We start from the raw sequence: 19,377 nt of genomic DNA, 5'->3' as shown, positions 1-19,377 counted from the left end.
TGGAATGATGGTGGTGCTCCATCCAATGCTTTTGAAATGATTTGGGGAATTGGGGATGAGGTGGAGTGGTTAGCATCCAACATCCTGACCTCAATGACTCTCTGAAAGCGGAATCAGATCCTCACAGCAGTGCTTCAACATCTAATAGTAGGCCTTTCCTTGACAATAGAGACAGCTACTCCAACAAAAGTAGAATAAACTATTTTTAATACCATTGATATCAGAAGAAACTGGGAATGAGCTGGTGTCCCAATACAGCTGTCCATATTGTGTATATTAGGCAGCCAATATTGAAGTTGATGTGTTTGACAGGAGCCAAATTGTCATGGCTAAACAGCTGGGCCAGAGCATCACCAAAACAGAAAGTCTTGTGTGGTGGGCTAGGTACCTACCAAAAGTGCCTCAAGAAAGGACAACTGGGGAACCAGTGTCCGGGTCATGAGTGTTCAAGGCTCATTGATGTATGTGGGGAGCGTTGGCTAGCCATCTGGTCTGTCCATTTTCCATGTCACATTACATATTGTAATAAAACCCCCATTTATCACAAGAAAATGTATTTTCTTACCCTAATAAAGGTAACATTTCTGAAATTCGCACATATACATAAATATCCAGATATATATTTTAAAGCCATGTATTTGTAGACTCATTGTGCTGCTTCACAAGCATATGGTGTCACACGCCCTACACAATTCCCCATGAAGATATGTATGTATTGATTTCAGACATCATTTTCAAGCAAACATGTCTAACCATAGGGTGCAACGGCAACTTCTAACTGCAGGTGACGGCACGGTAAGCTTCTTAATATTAATTCCAGCTGAAGCCCTCATCGCTCATTATCGTTGTCCAACGAGCAGCGAAAATGACAGTTGTAGACGGGGAAAGAACAAAAAAAAGCACTGAGTAAGCAAAGCAAACAAAAACCCCACAAAGAACATAAATAAAGAATAGTCAAACCATGTCTAGAATCAAAGAAAAAGAGAGAGAGAGAGAGAGAGAGAGAGAGAGAGAGACAGAGAGAGAGAGCAATAATGGATGAAAATTGATTTCGAGTTTTGTCTGCCACAATACGGGCAGCGTTACTTCACAGATCCTTCTTCGCCAAACCCTTCGGAGAACAAACGGGGAAAAAAAGGCGCTATTAAGACAATAATAGGATTATTATTTCTGTTTGTTTGTTATGGTGGATCAAGTAAATCAGGGTTAAAAGAGAAGAGATTAACTCGCCCTCGTTATCGCCGCTTGACGAAATTAGCGCCAGCCGTGCGGCTCATCTGCATATTCATTTATTGTTGTGAGGATCTACCCCCGTTAATTAGACATCGAGAGGAGATTGGGGCTTGTTTCGATAAACACACGTCGCGTGGCGCACAGCAGAGTGCCAGGCTCGCTTCTTTATTTACTTTTCACAGCAAAAAAAAAAGAAAAAGAAAAACCTGGAGGGTTCGGTGCACCTAGATGAGCTCGAGCACTGTGATAAAGAAGTGGGTGGTGATTTCTTCTTAAGTTACATCAAAGTTGAAGAGCAGGCGTGTGTGCGAGCTGATGTGAGTCAGAGTGTGTTTGTGCGTGTGTGTGTGTGTGTGTGTGTGTGTGTGTGTGTATGTGTGTGTGATCATATGCGAATGCTGTTTACGTGTTTATTTGCATGCTTCGTTTTCCTGCATCCGAAGCGCGAGGCAGTAGAAATTGTCCTTTGATTTTAATTATTGCGTACAAATGGAGGGCCCTCCAAGCAGGCCGGTTTCTTCCTCGTTTTGAAGACACGTTGTTCGCTACGAGAAGATAATGTGACAGGTCGTTAATTAAAGTCACCCGTTCTTGTCATGCTCGGTAGCTAAACGCTGCCTACACCTTCCAGGCCGTGCTGGAGATGCACCAAGCAAATAAGGCCTGCTTATGAGAAAGCACGTTCAGGCTCTCTATCTAATGACCTGGGCATAGCTTTTCTGAACTAACTGAAGAGTCATCCAAGATAGGTTGGCCTAGGTGTGCTATCAAAGCTTACATGGGATTACCCAGGGTTTACTACATACTTCACAGCTGAGACTCAGGTTTGAGACCCAACTGCGCTAGGTGTACCAGAGCTGGGGTGTACAGCAATGCAACGGACCATGCTCTCAGAGATGGCATCGCCATGGACCAAGAAAGGCCATGCTTGAAAATGTCTCTCCTCCATATGTCCTTCTTAAGTGGTTGTGGGTTCCATTCAATAGGCCACTGTTGGGCCGTTGAGCAAAGCACTTAAGCCTGTCTGCTCCAGAGGTATTGCACAAGTGTATAAGTACAATGACAATATTTGGTCTTCACACCGAAACCTCTGGGCAACTAGATATACCAACATTACAGGAAACAGAAATGACCCCTAATCCCTGCTCTCAACATCAGCCAATAGGAAGCACTATGTAAAACAGATTCCTAACCGTATTCCTTCAAGGACAGTCCAGTCTTGTAGCATAAAACGAAAAGTAGTCCAGAATTCAGTGTAAATTCAAGAGTTCTCCTGTGGTCCCAGTCATTCCTCAGGCTGTAGCGGCAAGCTGAGGACATGGTCTGCACTTGTGGAGATTGGAGTGGATGAGTGGAAGTGAGGAAGTAAAGGTGGAGGGGAGGAGCTGCGGCTGGAAGGCGTAGGGTAAGAGGTAAGGATGGTAGGGATTAGATGAAGTAGATGAGATGGTTGAGAAGTAAGAAGGTAAAGGTAGAGAGTAGGACGTGGGGGCAGAGGAGAGGAAGTAGGACAGGGTGGAGGGGAGAAAAGAAAAAGTTGAGGGCCGAGGGGAGGAGGTGAGTTGATGTAAGGGGGCAGAGAGGAAGAGTTGAGGGCAGATAGGTCAAGTTAAAGGCTGTGGAGAGTAGAGTTGAGGGTATTGGACGGAAAGGTGGAGGCGAGAGCAGAAATCCTAGGTTCCTCAGACGTTCTCAAGAGTAGGTTTATCTCATTGAGGTTTATTTTACAGAATGAGCATGGACGTTCTCCTCCAAGCGTGTTGAAGCTTTGGACCATTCTGGACCATACTCATTCCCATTCTGTGAGCTTCTTCCCTCACAGAACCAAAAACAGATGAACTTGAAAACGATGGTCATGGGGGGTTCCAACAAGTGGCCATCATTTAAATGTACCTCAAGAGGATTTATCAGGTGTACCTTTGGTGTACCATTAATTTATTGAACTTTTTGGCTGTGTTGGAAACATACTGTGAAACATTATACGGGGAAGTATTGAGTTTGAAATGTCATAATTTCAGCGCAGTGCAGTCACATTACGGCTTCATGATGTACTACATTTGCTTTACCGGTATGCAACCCCATCGTTACAATATCTTTAGCAATAATTCAATTATACACTTCTCGAACATACCGTGGCTTTTAAGGGCTTGCATGCCAGATTAAAATATCACCTTCCTTTTGATATACCGTAGCTATTAAAGACAATCAAGGCCAGGGCTGTCTGTGCAAGCACCTAGTTTTCAGACTGTTTTCCATTTAGGTTTCTACTCTACTCTCTCTTCCACTGCTCCCTGTCTCTCATTCCCTCCGAGCACAGTGGGGGAAAGTTCTATTCACATGACTGCACTGTGGGGTGGGAGGAAATGGACCCCTACCTTGCCTTATTCTCCAAAGAGCAAAATCACAGGCCGACAAGCTCACACAACACACACCCCAGACAGACAAGGCTGAGGGAACACTGGGAGATGGACAAGATGGCCTGCTGCATCTCTTTCTCTCTCCGTCTCTCGCTCGCTCGCTCTCTCCCTCACTTTCTTTCTCGTTACAAGCCATGTCCAGTCAGCGTTGAGCGTGTGTCCATCACACAGATCAAAAAGCTGCTTCCATGCCCCGCAGGCACTCTGGGCAGATGGGAAAGGTTAACTCTGTCCCTGCTGGAGCAACACGAGAGCATGAAAGCTTCCTTCTAGTGCTTTTTGTAGACTGCTAACAGTCACGAGACACAGTACAACGTAGACCGTCTAGAATGTGTAGGCTGTGTATTAGCATGTGTATAGGCTCTTTTTTTAGGGCTGATCGAAAGACTGACGGCCTTAATCCTTCAAGATGTTTGTATGGCCACATCCTTGTTGTGGGCGGTGTGGCTTATTATGGTATAATAAAAATGTCTGATGGTTTATGATAGATAAACATCATTTTATGCAACTAAAATAAACCATTTTTGATGCTTAAGTAGACCAATTTAGGAAGCCAACGTTGTTTATCAATCTCCACAGTCCACATTTATTTGAATAATAATAATAATAATAATAATAATAATAATAATAATAATAATTATTATTATTATTATTATTATTATTATTATTATATTTGCATTTACAAATTAAAGCAGCAGTCCTTATCTTCATTGCAATTAAAAGCAGTAGCCTCCCTGCAAAAGCATAATGTATTATTTCTGAAAACAGTGTACCAGAGTGGTCTGGTAGGCTTTCGTCTGTGTTTTCCTGGCCATATCAGGCTTTTACGTACTTATGTCACATGCACAGCCTCTAAAGCAGGATCCAGCACCAGTTACTGGTTAGCTAAGCAACCACAGCACTGCTAATGCCGCTGATATGGAAACGTAGAGATATCAGAATGGCAAACTCAGTTTTCATCTGCTCATTCACCCACTGTGAAACTAAGGAAGCTGACTCCAAATTTATGGACTATTGCTTTAAGAATTGCAGCTTTGACCTAATGACAGGTCTGTGAATGTGAAGGGGTTAAAGTGCTGAGCGTTTTCATCAAATCAGATAGTGGTCAGTTAAAAAAGACATCTCATTCTCATTCCAGCCTCAGCCTCGGGTCATCATCATAATGAACTGGCCCACATCTGCTAAGAACAGGAGACTGCATTCACAGATTACGCAAATCGGACATGCCATGATGCTCGGGGCCGAATTTCTTAGGAGCAGCAGGATGTACACTCACACACACACACTCACACACACACAAAAGAGGTGCCAGAAAAATGAGGACAATGTAATTCCGTCAAAGCTGAGGTTCGTTTTACCGCGCAAATATAATGGCAGCATTATAACAGCAAAGGCCATGTTTCTGACAGGCCTTCTGTGAAGTATAATAGCACTTAAAATGACACTCTATCCATTATTTTTAGGCAGATACGCCTGTTCCAGCGTTCTTCCAGTAAGCTGTACACAAGGTCTCTACATCATTCACCATGTGCCGCACATGGCTGCTGTGACATGTTTGATTTGTCGACTTTCCATGTGTCGTTTGTGTGTGTATGTGTGTGTAAATACCAGAAGTGACTCTTCTGACAGTGCTTTGCGGGGAGGAAAGTGAGGATTGCCAGTTCTCGGCTCATCTCCTGGCCGCCTGGGCTGTGACAGTTGATCACAGGGTGATGACAGCCTATGATTGTCAAAATACGTGCCGCTGACTGGCAGCCACTGACTTTGGCACAAGATGAAGCTCAATTTTTGCCCTTTTCCTTTTTGTCTATCTTTTTTTTTTTTTTTTGTCATCTCTTCTCTCTCTATCTCTGTCCTCACACTCCCCCACCCCTTTCTCTCTCTCTCTCTCTCTCCCTCTCTCTCTCTCCCTCTCCTCCTCTCTCTCACTCTCTCTCATGCTGGCATCTCGGTTTGGGTTAACACCAGCCGAATGTGGACAAAGAAACATACGCGGGCGGGAATTAACTCACTGCATGTTTGTGTGTGTGTGTGTGTGTCTTGGTGTGTTGGAGTTGTCACACATTGTGGCGGTGTGTGCGCGTACATGTGGGCGTGTGCTCGGTTGGAAGTGTCGCACGTTGAGGAGCTTGTGTGTGTGTGTGTGTGTGTGTGCATCTGTGTGTGTGTGTGTGTGTGTGTGTGTGTGTGCGAGGTGACAACAAGCAGCGAGGGGACCTGTCAGGCCTAGAGTGGAGGCAGTGCTGACTGAGACAGGTTGAAGATAGAGCGGAATCTGCCTCTCAGATTGAAGAGAGCGAAGGGGAACATGAGTGACAGCTTGCCTTGTGGTTGTTGTTTTTCAAAGGGTGTCAATAAAAATAGTGCCATGTTGCACCGAAGCCTGCGGAGAGGTGTTAAAGAAGCCCTCTTCAGAGAATGCTTTCTTTTTTTATTTTCTTTCCTGCCGACTCCCTCAGCAGGGCTGATGCCGTCAAACTTTACGTGTTCTGCCAGTCCCAATACATCTGCAATCAGCTAATATTCAACTTCTTTTGTTGTTGTTTATCAATGTTATCCTTTATTTTACACTGTTGCGATGCTTTGAGGTATGGGCTCCATATAATAGGACCCATCACTTTATCAAATACTCTGCAAGTCAGACTATTAGAGCTGGCTATAGTAGATATTAGGTCATTAGAGGGCTGCAAAGAAGTTTGTTTCGATCGAATCTGTAGTTTAGTTAATTTTGGTACTTTTGAAGAAGAATAAAACACAAACTTGAGCCGAGTACCCAGCTCTGATGCATCAGCTAGCAAAAGACCATGCCAGCCAGCATCACACAGAAGTGATGTGGGGAGAGAGAGCCATGCACCTACCTGGAGAGAGCAAGGCCAATTGTGCTCTCTCAGGCTCCGGCTGCTGATGGCAAGCAGCTTGACCCAGGAATTCAACCAGTGAACCTCAGGTCACGGCGACAGCACCATAGTCTGCTGGATCACTCTGAGCCCCATTAAAGAAAAGAGGTGAAAGTATTATAAACTGCTGTTTGGTTTGGCTTTATGCGAGCCAAGGGTCAATCTTACAATGAAATTTTTGAGGCTTATGATATTACTACTGATCATGTCAAAGGACAGTGTTTATTAGACAGGTTCAGTTCATGTGAGAAGCATAATAGAGCATAAACAGCAAAATATGGTATTACAGACAGTTCTAACCTTAGAGGGGCCCAAAACAGGAATATTAATATAATGTAAAGTTTATGCCAGAAGCATTAAAGCACTGAAGAACCATGAAATCAAGGCAATGTAAACACAAATGAATCCAATGCAAAACAACGTGGCCTAACCTTAGAGGGCTCATTTCAAGGTTTTTTAAGTAAAGCATGTAAAGCCTGTAAAAGTTTCTAAACCAACCTTCATCTCCACAGTCCACACATTTCACACATTGAAATTAAGCTGCAAAAACAACCCCTTTTTTCTGCCAACTGCCTCCACTAATGCCAATGCTAATATCTAACAAGGTTTTTTGTTTATGTTTTAGCGTTATTTTCACACTGATGTGATGCTTTGTGATATGGGCTCCATATAATATGTAATTGTGCCCATCACTTTATCAAATACTTTGCATGTCAGACTATTAGAGCCAGCTGCTAGATATTAAGTCCCCTGAGAGGCCTGTAAAGGAGTTACATTTGATAGAATCTGTAGTTCTGGAATTGCGGTACAGAATTGCGAGATGTAAACCCCCCCCCCCCCCCCCCAGAAAAAAAAAAAAAAACTCAACCCACATTCATGTCAAGTCCCAGTGGTTTGTGTTGCCTGGTACAGCAAGCTTTTAGTGGAGATGATTAGGAAGTTTGAAGTGACAGCCATATGATCTATCTGCTCCTCAACTTCCCTATTTATATATCCATTCATATGCATGAGACGGGGAGCACCGGTGCATTTAACGTTATTGCAAAGATGAACTTCACCCCCTCTGGCAGCTGACAAAGGGAGATTACTCTGGCCCCCGACTGACAGGCAAGTGGCAGCCGGTGCACTAAATCAGCAGCTATGAAAGCGAAGCTCATCCACAGACTTGTAAAAACGCCTCCCTGCTTCACTTTGGGCATTAAGTGGATTGTTCGTCCCCCTATTAATACATCTCTTAAAGAAGTGGACGTCCAAGCAGTGGTGATAAAATTGGCGTAAGGGACGATGTGCCAGGCTCGACGTTCGTTTATGGGCTTCGCTGTTATTCTGCCTGGACAGCTAGGGGGGCATCTCTGCCATGGCCACTCTCTTACACACACATACTCTGTGCGGGCGCAGACGGGAAATGCACTCTTCACAAGCAAGGAGGCAGTTAACCTTTAAGCAGATGGATAATTCCAAATAGCACTGTAAAATTAATAGACTCTAAACATCGGCGGCCAAAGCAGCCAGGCATGTCGTCCTGGGCGGGCGTATATCACTCTCAGTGAGCATCTGTCCATGACAGATATGAGACATGTTCTTTTGAAGAAGAATAAAAAAGAAAACTGTTAACGGCTGATGCTTTTATGGACCTTATGTACATGCAGGGCATACACAAGTAAGAGTATTATAGACTGCCGTTTGGTCTACTGCATGTGCCACAGGCTTTGAGGCAACCAATGGATCAATTTCAGGCTCATGTTATTATAAATATACTGGTCATGTCACATGGACAGTGGTATTTGGGACAGGGCAGTTGAGGTAAGGTTCATGTAAAAAGAATAATGGAGCATAAACACCACCATGTATAGTCAAAGTAAATGCAAATGAGGTCTATGGTAAGACAACCACTACTAACTCTTAGAAGGCCTAAATAATAACATAATGTAGAATGTAAACACTATATATATATATATATATATATATATATATATATATATATATATATATATATATATATTGGTATGTCTGAATCAATATGGTGTTGGGTAATTGTTATTGTGCTTGATATTGTCCTGTAATAAAGTAAAGTGAGATGAATGTTAATAAAATGATTAATCCCAAATACAAGTTACTATTATTATAACATGCACATCAAAAAACATCTTCAAAATGGCTATCTTTTTCATTGAAACTTACTTATTTTCATTACTTTACTTATTTTATTTTGGCACAATGCACGTTGGAGCATTTTAGTTGAGTTCATGCCTGACAGCAATGATATTCAGCATGTTGTATTATCATATATTCGTATATGTTTAACTTAAAAAAATAAATAAAAGACAAAAGAAGTATTGTCTACCATTTTTTATCAAATATGATATTAAATATTCATATTTTTAATCGTATCAGTATCATGAAAATACTAGTCTGCATTTTTTACACCAAAGTTATAAGGAACATTGGTCCCACTTTTTTTTTTATATAAGGGCTACCAATCAGAACAGATGTCATATACATATATGACCAGGGCACCATAACAAAAGCAGCATGTTTAATTTTATGAAAAATAAATAAATAAATAAAACAGAGTTTTGGAAAACAAATTGACTGAAAAATGACTTTCCAGTGTACACAATCATAAGCAGACCTTAAGGTAGGTAAAAACAAAACAATTTAGGATATAGGATATAAGCTGTTTAACCTTTCATCTCATATGACTTACTTTATACACCAATTAATGTATACAAAACCATGAGATTCTACTGGTGTGTCTAATCTCTCATTTCAAGCGTATAGGTTCCTGATGAAGCTTGCATGTATTAAACAATTATATAATATTCTACCACTTAACAAGAGCCTAATGCGAAATGGCTGGGAATCACTCTTAGTCACAGCTTGCCCAACCACAACCCACGCAAGCACCATTTGCATGACATTAGCCCCTGCTGTGTGTAGCTAACTGCCATTTAACCGAGAGACTCCATATACTGTGTTGAGTCCAACCCCAGGCCTGCGCAGTGCGTTTAGGTAATCAATGAGCTGCGCTCAGCCGAGCGCGTGGGATCCGCTCACCGCCCTGGCCTTGTCAACCCTGCTGTGGTCAGGCCGGGACCCCCAGCAGCCCCCTGTAAGCCCCTTACCTTGGCTAATCTTGTTATTACAGCTAAGATAAGGATTAGTGCCTCTGCAGGGGAGGCAGCCACCAATATGACCCCTGATATGCATAATGCATGGATGGATTGATGGATGAGGGGAGTGAAATACCCACAGAGCAACATGGCCGCATACATTAGCGCTGTGCTGGAAAACAGGAAGGAACTCACTCCTAACTTTTTTGATCGATTGTCCGCAGATGGAACATGAAGGGTTTTCTTTGCACTGTGTATAAGATGGACTATGGGTACTGGCTAAGGGATAATTAAAGTATATTATAATAGAAGGGTATCGTCATAAAGAACATCAGGATTTATTGCTTAATTTATGAATGTATAAGAAATAGGTGTCTTATCACTGTTCCTTGATCCCTGTGGCTTTCTTCTTAGCTGGCTGCAACCAGGGCTGTGGAAAAAATCCCTATGCTAACATAAAATAACCAGGCACCAGCCACGTCCTTCCTGCCAAATTATGCTGATTCAATTGCATGACACCAGGCATCAAGGTGTCCAAGAGTCACCAAACAGCGAATCCCAGCTGGATTGCGTTTGAGGAGGACCGGCATTGGCAGGTCCTCTCTTGGACGAGGGCTGTGATCGCTCCAGCAGCTTTGTGGAACGCAAGCCACCCCCCCTGCCCCCCACCCACCCTCCTTATAACTTCACAGGGAAGCGAGTCATTTGAGCCCGGCAGAACTCTCCGTATAATACCCTTCCATCTCCTGATCTCCACGTACACCCCCACCACCCCACCCCAGTGTCCCCCTGGCTCCCGCTGCACGGGCTGACAGCATGCCTGCACACAAACGTGGCGTTACCTCCAAATTATGCGCGCGCGTCTCGCGCTCGTCCGTGGGCTGGCTGCGCGCGGGCCGACATGTGTCAGGGCCGCCATGTCTCCGCTGAGCTAATGATGCTACGCCGGACAGCCCACTGTCCTTCTGCCTGTGTGGCGTGCAAGTGCCTCTGTGTGTGTGTGTGTGTGTGGATGTATGTATGTGTGTGAGTCAAGACATGTCACCATGCTAGAACCCTCCATCTGATTAAAACAAACCAAAACAAGAAAAGGCATGTGGAAACAGCATGGGCTAGTGTCAGGTTAAGCTAGCTGTGGGGTGGACATGCTAGTGCTGTTTGTAGCACCGGCGGGGATGCTGTGGCACATAGGGCCAAGACTTCAACTCACAGCAGAACAGAACAGGGCCACGCTACTTTTGCTATGAACTTTGCCTACTGGTTTTATATATATCAACAAGTTGAAGAAAGAAAAGGGGTTATTACATCCCTATTACAGTGAACCTTTCCCATTAACCTACTGGTTTCTTGCTGCAATAGATGGCTAAAGTTGCTCCATGCTCCAGTTCAAGGACTTCTCAAAGCCTGTGGTTGTATTTTTAGTTTTTCAGACGTCTTGATGCTTGCTCTGAATGCAGAATTCCTTTATATTTTAATGGAATCCGCTGTAGTTTATTGAGTGTATTTTCTTTTATTAGCAGATTTTAAAGCCAATAAGCTTCAATGTACTGTACAACAGTCAGAGACCACCTTTCATTTATTGCAGTCAAAACAGGCATTAGGTTAAAGGTCAAATCACATTGAAAATAACACAAAAGCCTCTACAACTACATCTAATATCAGTTTCTTCGGTAGTGAGTCCACCCTTAACCTTTACTACAGCTTCCACTCCTTTCATAAGACTCACTTCTTGTGTTTCTACCAAAACCACCAGAAGACCTCCACCAAAAGTTCAGTCTTTGGGGCAGAATTTGCAGCATTCCCTACCCCCCCTCTCCAACCAAGTCATCCCAAACACATTCAATGATGTTGAGGTCTGAACTCCCTTACTCTGAGAACATACGCAGCTGCTTTCAGACCCACAGTGTTGAGTTGACTCTAACAGTGGAAGGATGAACTCAAACATCATTAGATTTGGTCAGATCTGAAGCAGATCTGGAGCTTGATTTTCCTCGTTCTCTAAGATGAAGGCCAGATTTGATGGTCTTGCAAAGTTGTTAGGGGTCCCATTTCTTTAGTATCTTATATTTAAATCCTTTTTGAAACATGTTTGCCTTCTTAAAGCTGAAAGGTTTATTAGTCAGTAACTACAGGGACTTCTGTACAAACTGGTGGGGCTGTTCTTTGGTAATAGAACTTTCAGCCCGCTGGTGGACTGTAGGCTTTTTAAGAGGCTAATGGCCATGATGTTGAGTTTCAACTGGTCATTGACAGTACTGTACATTCTGGACTTTTCTGTGGATTGACTTCACTGTCGTTTTGATTAAAGCTCGTAAGATTTTCGTAACCAAGTAGCTCAGTTACACACTATGTAAAAATAAATGTATGGTATACATATATAATGCAACATGGCAACTCATCTTTGGCACATTGAAGTCAAACACTCATACAACTGCCTCTGACGTCTTTTCCATAACTGCTCAGCAGTCAATGTATTTTTTCCCTGAAAACGCATACAGATTTTTTTTCATTCGTTAATTTACCAGGAAACCTCTCATTCTGTCCCTCTCCCAGTCTTCCCCTCTCTCTCGCTATCTCTCTCTTTCTCTCTTTTTAAACACCAATTTAAGAAGAGATTGCACCGAAATCCCATAGCAACATGTGCAGAGGCTTTTGTTTCACAATGCCGCCCTCTGCAATTACATGCTGAGCAAATATCACTCAGGCCTGGCAAAATTCAATCATTCACTAGTGAATGCATGTCAGTAAATCACTTTAAGTGGAAAATATGTACAGCCGCTACTGGAAGGAGGTTCGAAATTATAAAATGTTTGCTTTAAAGGGAGCTTTGCATGATTCGAATCAAGTGTTTAACCTTTAATTCAGCAAGGAAAGGGAAAACCATGAAAAAAGACCCGAGGCAAAGATACACAGGAGACAAGTTCAACAAAAAACAGTCCCAAGCTGAGAGCAATTTGTGCAGTTGCCTGAACAACTGAAAGCACTGCATTAAAATGTAACTAACTAAACATGGAATTTTATGGTGCATGTCCATTGTCACTTATACAGGTATAGAGCAAAATATACAGGTGGGCTGAGGGCTGGTTTTCATTACCTTCCGGTCTGAGACCAATTAACTGGTTAAGTCCATTTACCATTTGAATTCTAATAAAACATGGACCATTAGTGTGAACAGAAGGGTCACAGGGATGTCTGAAGTTTGAATACCTAGTGAATACCACCTTCATGACCTCATCATGACATGACATCAAAATCATTTTGTTTATTTTATGCATACAATATAACGAGAGCAGTAAGGCACAGTCTCCCCAAAACGTATTTAGCAACATTTTAGATTTCAAGATTAAGGAAAAGAGGGGTCCTGGCAACCGTTCAGGGGCAATCTGTGGTTCAAGCGATGCTGACCCCATCTCTGCTCTTCTGAATCAGGCCTTAAGCGCTTAAGACGAAAAAGGCCTATCCTTGTCTGCTGTGTAAGTGATGAGTAGGGGAAGAGACGGGCTGTCACAGCACACCTGTAGGCCTGCCAGCAGAGTCCATCACCGAGCTGAGATTAAAAACAGTGCATCCATTAGGCCCTGTGTCAGCCATCATTATTCTATAAAGAAGCGATTTTGTCACATCTCCATTCTTCACGCCGCTCTCCTCGCACTGATGAATAACACAGACGTCCCATCTCCAAACACGGCTCACTTTTGACAGCAACACAACCGTTTACGGCGCCCGCTTCCAACGCCGCGCACGTCAGTTCCGAAGGAAGCTTCAAATAAGTCTCGTTGCAATGATCTCACAGTCCATCACTGAAAGGGACTCTAAAGTTTTTTTCTCTCCCGTATTTATTCTCTGAAATGTATGTTTCGTCTAAGGCCTGCCAATCAAATGTGCTCACAATTTATTCAGCCTTGTGTATTTATCTGACAGGCCTTTGTTTTCCTCTGTGTGTTCAACTGTGATTCAATTTTACTTGCTCTACCTCGTTTGACAGCCATCAACTGACTGGGAGATAGACCTAATGTGGACTGTTTTTAGAAAGACAAATTCAGCCTGAAAAGTAGCCGGGGGCAAAAAGTAGAATTTATCGTCATAAATCAGCCTTCGTTCATTTTCTTATACATGTGAAAAAGTTTCACAGGCCAGAAGGGTGTGGTAATTAAGTCTAAGGTAGTGCTGATTATATAACAAAAATGCAAACCTTGAGCTTCCCAGCCCTAATCCCAGGCCTGGAGCCCTGACCTTTGTTGTCCAGTAAGAGCACCAAAAGATTGAACAGTGTAAACCTTTTGGTGGGATTCAGCAACCTATGTATTAAGTATTAAGCCTAATTATGGTTGTGAGGCATCTTTTTCTGAGTCTATTCGCTGATTTCCTTGTGCAAACACACATCCAAGCAGTAATAATTAACTGCTGAGAGGAATCAGGTGAGTGTGAGCGTGAAGATCACCAAACTGTGTCACAGTAACCCTGCTTTCTGGTCCAATTATGTGGTTGAAGCTGGAGGTAAACAAAACATGTGAAGGTTGTGAAATGATTGTTGTCATTTATTAACTTGCTGGCTTCTATCATTTCTGGCCTCTTTTAGAGGGGTCACTTAACAAAGCAGTAATACAGTGTGGGTATAACATGTCAAGGAATGCATTTAAGTTATTCTTTGAATGTATAAACAGTGTGTAGATTTTTGGGGGTCAAAACTGCTCAGATATCCTTTATCAAGACTATTTACAACCCTGTTATTTTGTCTCAGAATGAAACATGCTTTTCCTTTAAGAAGATTCAGAGTCATTTTCTGGCCAAAATTACTGTAATTATTCCTAAGTTTACCGGATAGAGTTGGTGTCCTCTCACTGTGTCCTCTCAGCATGGTGTAGAGATTGTAGCCGTTTAGATTTTAGCCTTGCCTCTACTCGCTTCCTTGGGTGTGGTCTTCTCGAGTCTGACAGGTAAAAAATTAAAGTGTTACCTTCAGATGTGTGTTTTGCTCCAGTTTGACTCATGAGGAACTCTAGTTAGAGAGTGGAAGTTGGAGAGAAGCGATGGTAAAAGCTAGCATTGGTGAGCCCAGTGCCTCGTTTAGATTATGTGTTTGGTTCTTTTCGTGTATCGGTTCATGATTCATGTTGATTGGGTTCATGTGTTTCACCTGAGACTGGGGGTATTTTAGGAGCCTCGACACCACCATTTGGGGACGAGAATTGGATCCTTTGGGACCTTGAGGTTTCACGAGTGGTTCCCTGTAGAACTGTGTTGAGGCCAGCTTCTGCTCAGTGTTCACGTTCAGGAGCAGGTCACCCTGCTAATCAAGTCATCAGCGAGGCTCGCTCGCTCACTGCCAGGATTTACTGGCAACCAACATCTCAGCTTAGCCATTTTTGTTCAGTAGCTGGTCCCCCAGCTCAACCCCCAGTCCCAGGTTCGTTTTTGGTTCGCCCTCTTGTTTGCCACGTTCATGTTTTGTTGATCACTGTTGTTCATGGTTTGCTGCTTTTTTGCCTCACTTCCCTCCCTTTTGTTTGTCTTATTTTGTTAATAAATCTGCTTGCTTTGACTCTATCTCTGCGAGTGTTCGTCCCTCTGTGTCTGGCCTAGCACGCCATGACACCCTGTATTGGTTATACCAGATTTTCTTCGGAAGGAGGAAACCATGTACCCAACTCTCATTAACCAACAATGCCAGGATGAATAGTTCTAGTCTAGGGCCCCTTTAATTGTACATGAACAAATGTACACTGTTACCATTAATATCTGCGATATTTCTACAGCGTGACTTGATCATTTTACACTGCCAGACTATTCCATAGTTCGAGACACACTCAAGCAAGACTCCATCTCTGCTCTTCTGAATAAATGATGAAAACAGCTTTGCTGTCACAACTTGAAAATTCTGATTTACCAACTTAATCATCTGACTTCAAAGTGGGCTCATGTGGTGCTTCCTGGTGGGAAACTCATTTTTCCAATTAAACCCAAAGCAGGCCCTCCAGGGATACTCTGTTTTAAAGACTACAACTGTTAGGGGCAGAAGAATGACAGGCCAGCTTTTGGCCTACAAACCCTTCACCGATGTATTACACATCTTTGTGTGTCCCTTAATCTAACACACCTGATTTAGCTCATCTGCTAAATATCAGGGCATGGCTCAGGTGTCTCAGCACTCAGCACTGGGAATGCACCAAAAGGTGCCGAGCATTACGTCGGCCATGCTAAGACTTGGAGCCACTGGCCTGGAACGAGCAGAAATCAACACAACGCTGCAAACCTCGCCGATAATTTCCTGCTTTCACATTGTTTAATTCACTGAGAGGAACATGAATATTCAGCGGTGTGTGGGCCATGCGATGCTTTTTTCTCTCTTGCGCGCGCTCGCTCTCTTTTTTCCGTTCTTCAGATTCATTGTTTTCCGTTTAACGTCAAGTGCAGCAAACACAGAACGAGTGTCATTTTCAAAAAGCTAACATTTCAATTGCTCTCGAGCCTGGTTGCGCTGCCTTGCCTTTTGATTATTACAAATTGTAAACAGATAGAATTCATCATCCTCCCACTGTCACTGAATGCTTTTGTGTAGCATCATATTTCTGCCCAGTCCCCCACCTACCCCCCCCCACCCTCTCCAATTCCTCCCCCCCATGAGGTCGAGTAGGAGGAATGAAACAGCCAATTTATGCTGTTTACTTTAAAGTGAAATAGAGAAAGCGAGAGAGGAAGAAGAAGAAGAAGAGGAAGGGGAAAAAAAAGCACATGGATCCGTCTGGTGGAGTCGCACTGATTGTCTACATCTGAGATGACAACATCCGACACTGTGAGCAAAGACTTGCTATTCAATATTCATGATATTTTTCTTTCTGAAATTAATATTACAGAGTACATTGTCTGCACACTGAGAGAAAAAATGACTGTGGGGAGATAGAGACAAAGAGCCAGCCTATTATAAGGGACCTTTATGGTTATGGTGTTATTCGGAAATTGGTTAATAGCGTCTAATTTTGTATGTGTGCGTATTAGCCGTAAACACTAAAGTAGGATGACCAGACGTCCTCTTTGTTCTGGACCTGTTCTTATTTTGAGATGTTGATGATGATTTCTAAGTTACGAAAATTGTTTGGGATTTCGGATTGATCTCACATCAGCTTTCCATGTCTATTTAAGTCCCGCCTTTTCACCGCAACAGCAGTTAAATCTTAATGTACCTGAATCTACAAGCAACCTTTGGTCAAACTGCTTTCCAGAGAGAGAGCAGCACATGGTGACTGACCACATCCTAAACAAATGGCATTTTTATCATGTAATTTTCATTTATATGTTATTAATGATACCTTCTTTTTTGCTTATTTGCAGTCATGTGAAAAAATGAGGACATCCATCAATCCATCCATTGTCTTATCTGCTTCTTCCTGGTCATGGTTCCAGTGGGTCCTGGGCCTACTCTGAATTATTGAGAGCAAGGCAGGAATGTGGGGGTTCCCTAATGTTTTCCTCACAAGAAAATTACATTTCTATTAATTATACTTGAGAAGTAATAATAATAATAATTATTATTATTATTATCAGCTCTATTGGTCTAGTCATATTACCTTAATCTCTTCATGCTATTCAAATTAAGACCAGGATGTTTAAATATGTTAAAAAGACAAAGATTTTAATGGAGTATCACCTGACCATGTTAGCTGATTTGGCTCTACTGTTATTGAACCCTTAACAAGGCTTATTATTAGTATTTCCTAGTAACTACAGGGACTTCTGTACAAACTGGTGGGGCCATTCATTGGTAATTTGGTAGGTTTAAGGGCTGTTTAAGGGATTAAAGTCTTGGTAAATGAGTAAATATGTATGTATTATGGTTCATCACCATAGCTACATGATTTTAGAGTAATTAACCCTTTACAAAGCCAGAGAAAAGCCCCACCAGTTTGTACAGAAGTCCCTGTAGTTACTGAGTAATACACCATAGTGTGTAATAAGCCTTGGAGTGTTAAGGGGTTCCCACCCTTACACATTCAGATTGCTACAGTCCTACAATTTAGGCCTGCTCTAAACCCTCCAGTCACGGTAGATGTCCATGTGTCCCCAATGTCCTCTTTTTTGCGTCCAAAATATGGTGAGTCTACACTAAATAGTAGAGGCAGGCTTGTAGGTAAAAGTTCCCGTCAGGGAATCAGAGTGTGCATTTCCTCAAAACACTGCTTATCAGTTCCCCACAGTGGGATGCTCTGCAGACAAAAGCAGGCAGTCGGAAAAAGTAAAGTTTCATCTGGTGCTTAACCCCGTACTCGGAATTACACGTTCAAAAAAGAAAAAACAACAAGAGTGACAAAAAAACAAACCCGACGAGGCCTTTCTTAAATCTCGGAGTCTGTTCCTCGCCGTGTTTACCCGCACTGTTGTCTTTAACCATTTCACCCTAAGCTTCCAGGCTTGAATCGAACCCTAGCTTTAAGGTACGGAACACAAGCTGTGAAACGCGCCAACATCCTATTGTTTCTCGCCGCGGCGCCTCCGGCAAGTGTAAAAGAAAACCGCAGGGAGGCAGGAAGTCACTCTCTGAAATTCCTCTGGAGAGGAACCTGCCGTGCCCCCTTTATCTTCAGCGAGAGTCACGTCCCCATGTGTCGAGGGAAATGGAAGGCTTAATTTTATAATACACCTGAATCTGCTAAGTCCCCCCAAAAGGTATGATTTTAATAACAATGTCCCTTTCATCCTGTTATTTTGAAGGCAGAAAGGGAAATGTTACTTCACACGTCGTTAAGTCAGTTTTCTTCCAACTTTATTCCGTCCGCTGCTTGAATTAAACGGATGGCGCAAAAACGCCGGATAAAGCTCCCTCTCTCAACCGCAAATTGGAACATCAGCGCTTTGCTGGAAAACATTCCTCTCCATTTACACAACAATCCTCTGACCTGGGTGAGAGCGAAACTTGGTAGATTTAATTTTACACACGTGCGTTTTGATCTCTGCCGATTTTGGAGTTATTCCTTGCCGCGAGTGCCGTTTGAATGACAAATTGCAGTAATTGGCGGAAACCAGAACTTCAAGGCCGAGGCTCGGCGTATACACTACGGGACCGCTGGGAAATCAAAATATGCCAATTTGAGTGAGATTGTACTCTCAAATAGGACAACTAACAAGAGGTTTGCTGCTGCAGCTCCCCAAAGCTGCTCCGAATGGAGGTTTAGATTATTGTGCAAAACGCCATGCGCTTCAGTCCTCGGCCCCCTCAGGTTTCCGTCCCTCTAAACCCCCCCTCCCCTCCGGTGTCCGTGCACATTATCACCAAGTAATTGAGTTGAAAAGAGTAAATGGTTGGATTCCCGAAAGGAATCCGGCATTTACCTATAAGTTGGAAAACCCCCTCCCGTGAATCCCTGTGGAAAACTATTTGTGGGAGCATGCGAAAGCTTCGCAAATCTGCTTAAACTGGGTCTATCTGCTGATGTTTCAGTCGGCTCGGCAGGTACTCGTGTTGTTGTACTGTTTGTTGTGATTACAGTCATTTACATAGAATACGTACAGGGACCGCGCTAAGATCCTTAACAAAGGGGGGAAAGGCCGGATCTGTGTTCCTGCCATCGGTGCTGGCGAGACAGATATACAGGTTTAACCGAGAAGCGTTAAATCCACAAGTTCCCCCCCGCCTCAGGTTTTTAGGGGAACGATTGTTGCTTACCAGGGGGCTTGTCCCTGGAAACAGTCCCTCATTTACATACAGCGCAGAGAGAAAAAAAG

This window comes from Salminus brasiliensis, chromosome 3, assembly GCF_030463535.1.
Source record: "Salminus brasiliensis chromosome 3, fSalBra1.hap2, whole genome shotgun sequence".
Classification (NCBI taxonomy): Eukaryota; Metazoa; Chordata; class Actinopteri; order Characiformes; family Bryconidae; genus Salminus; species Salminus brasiliensis.
The sequence above is the reverse complement of the archived record's forward strand: the minus strand, read 5'-3'. Positions refer to the sequence as shown.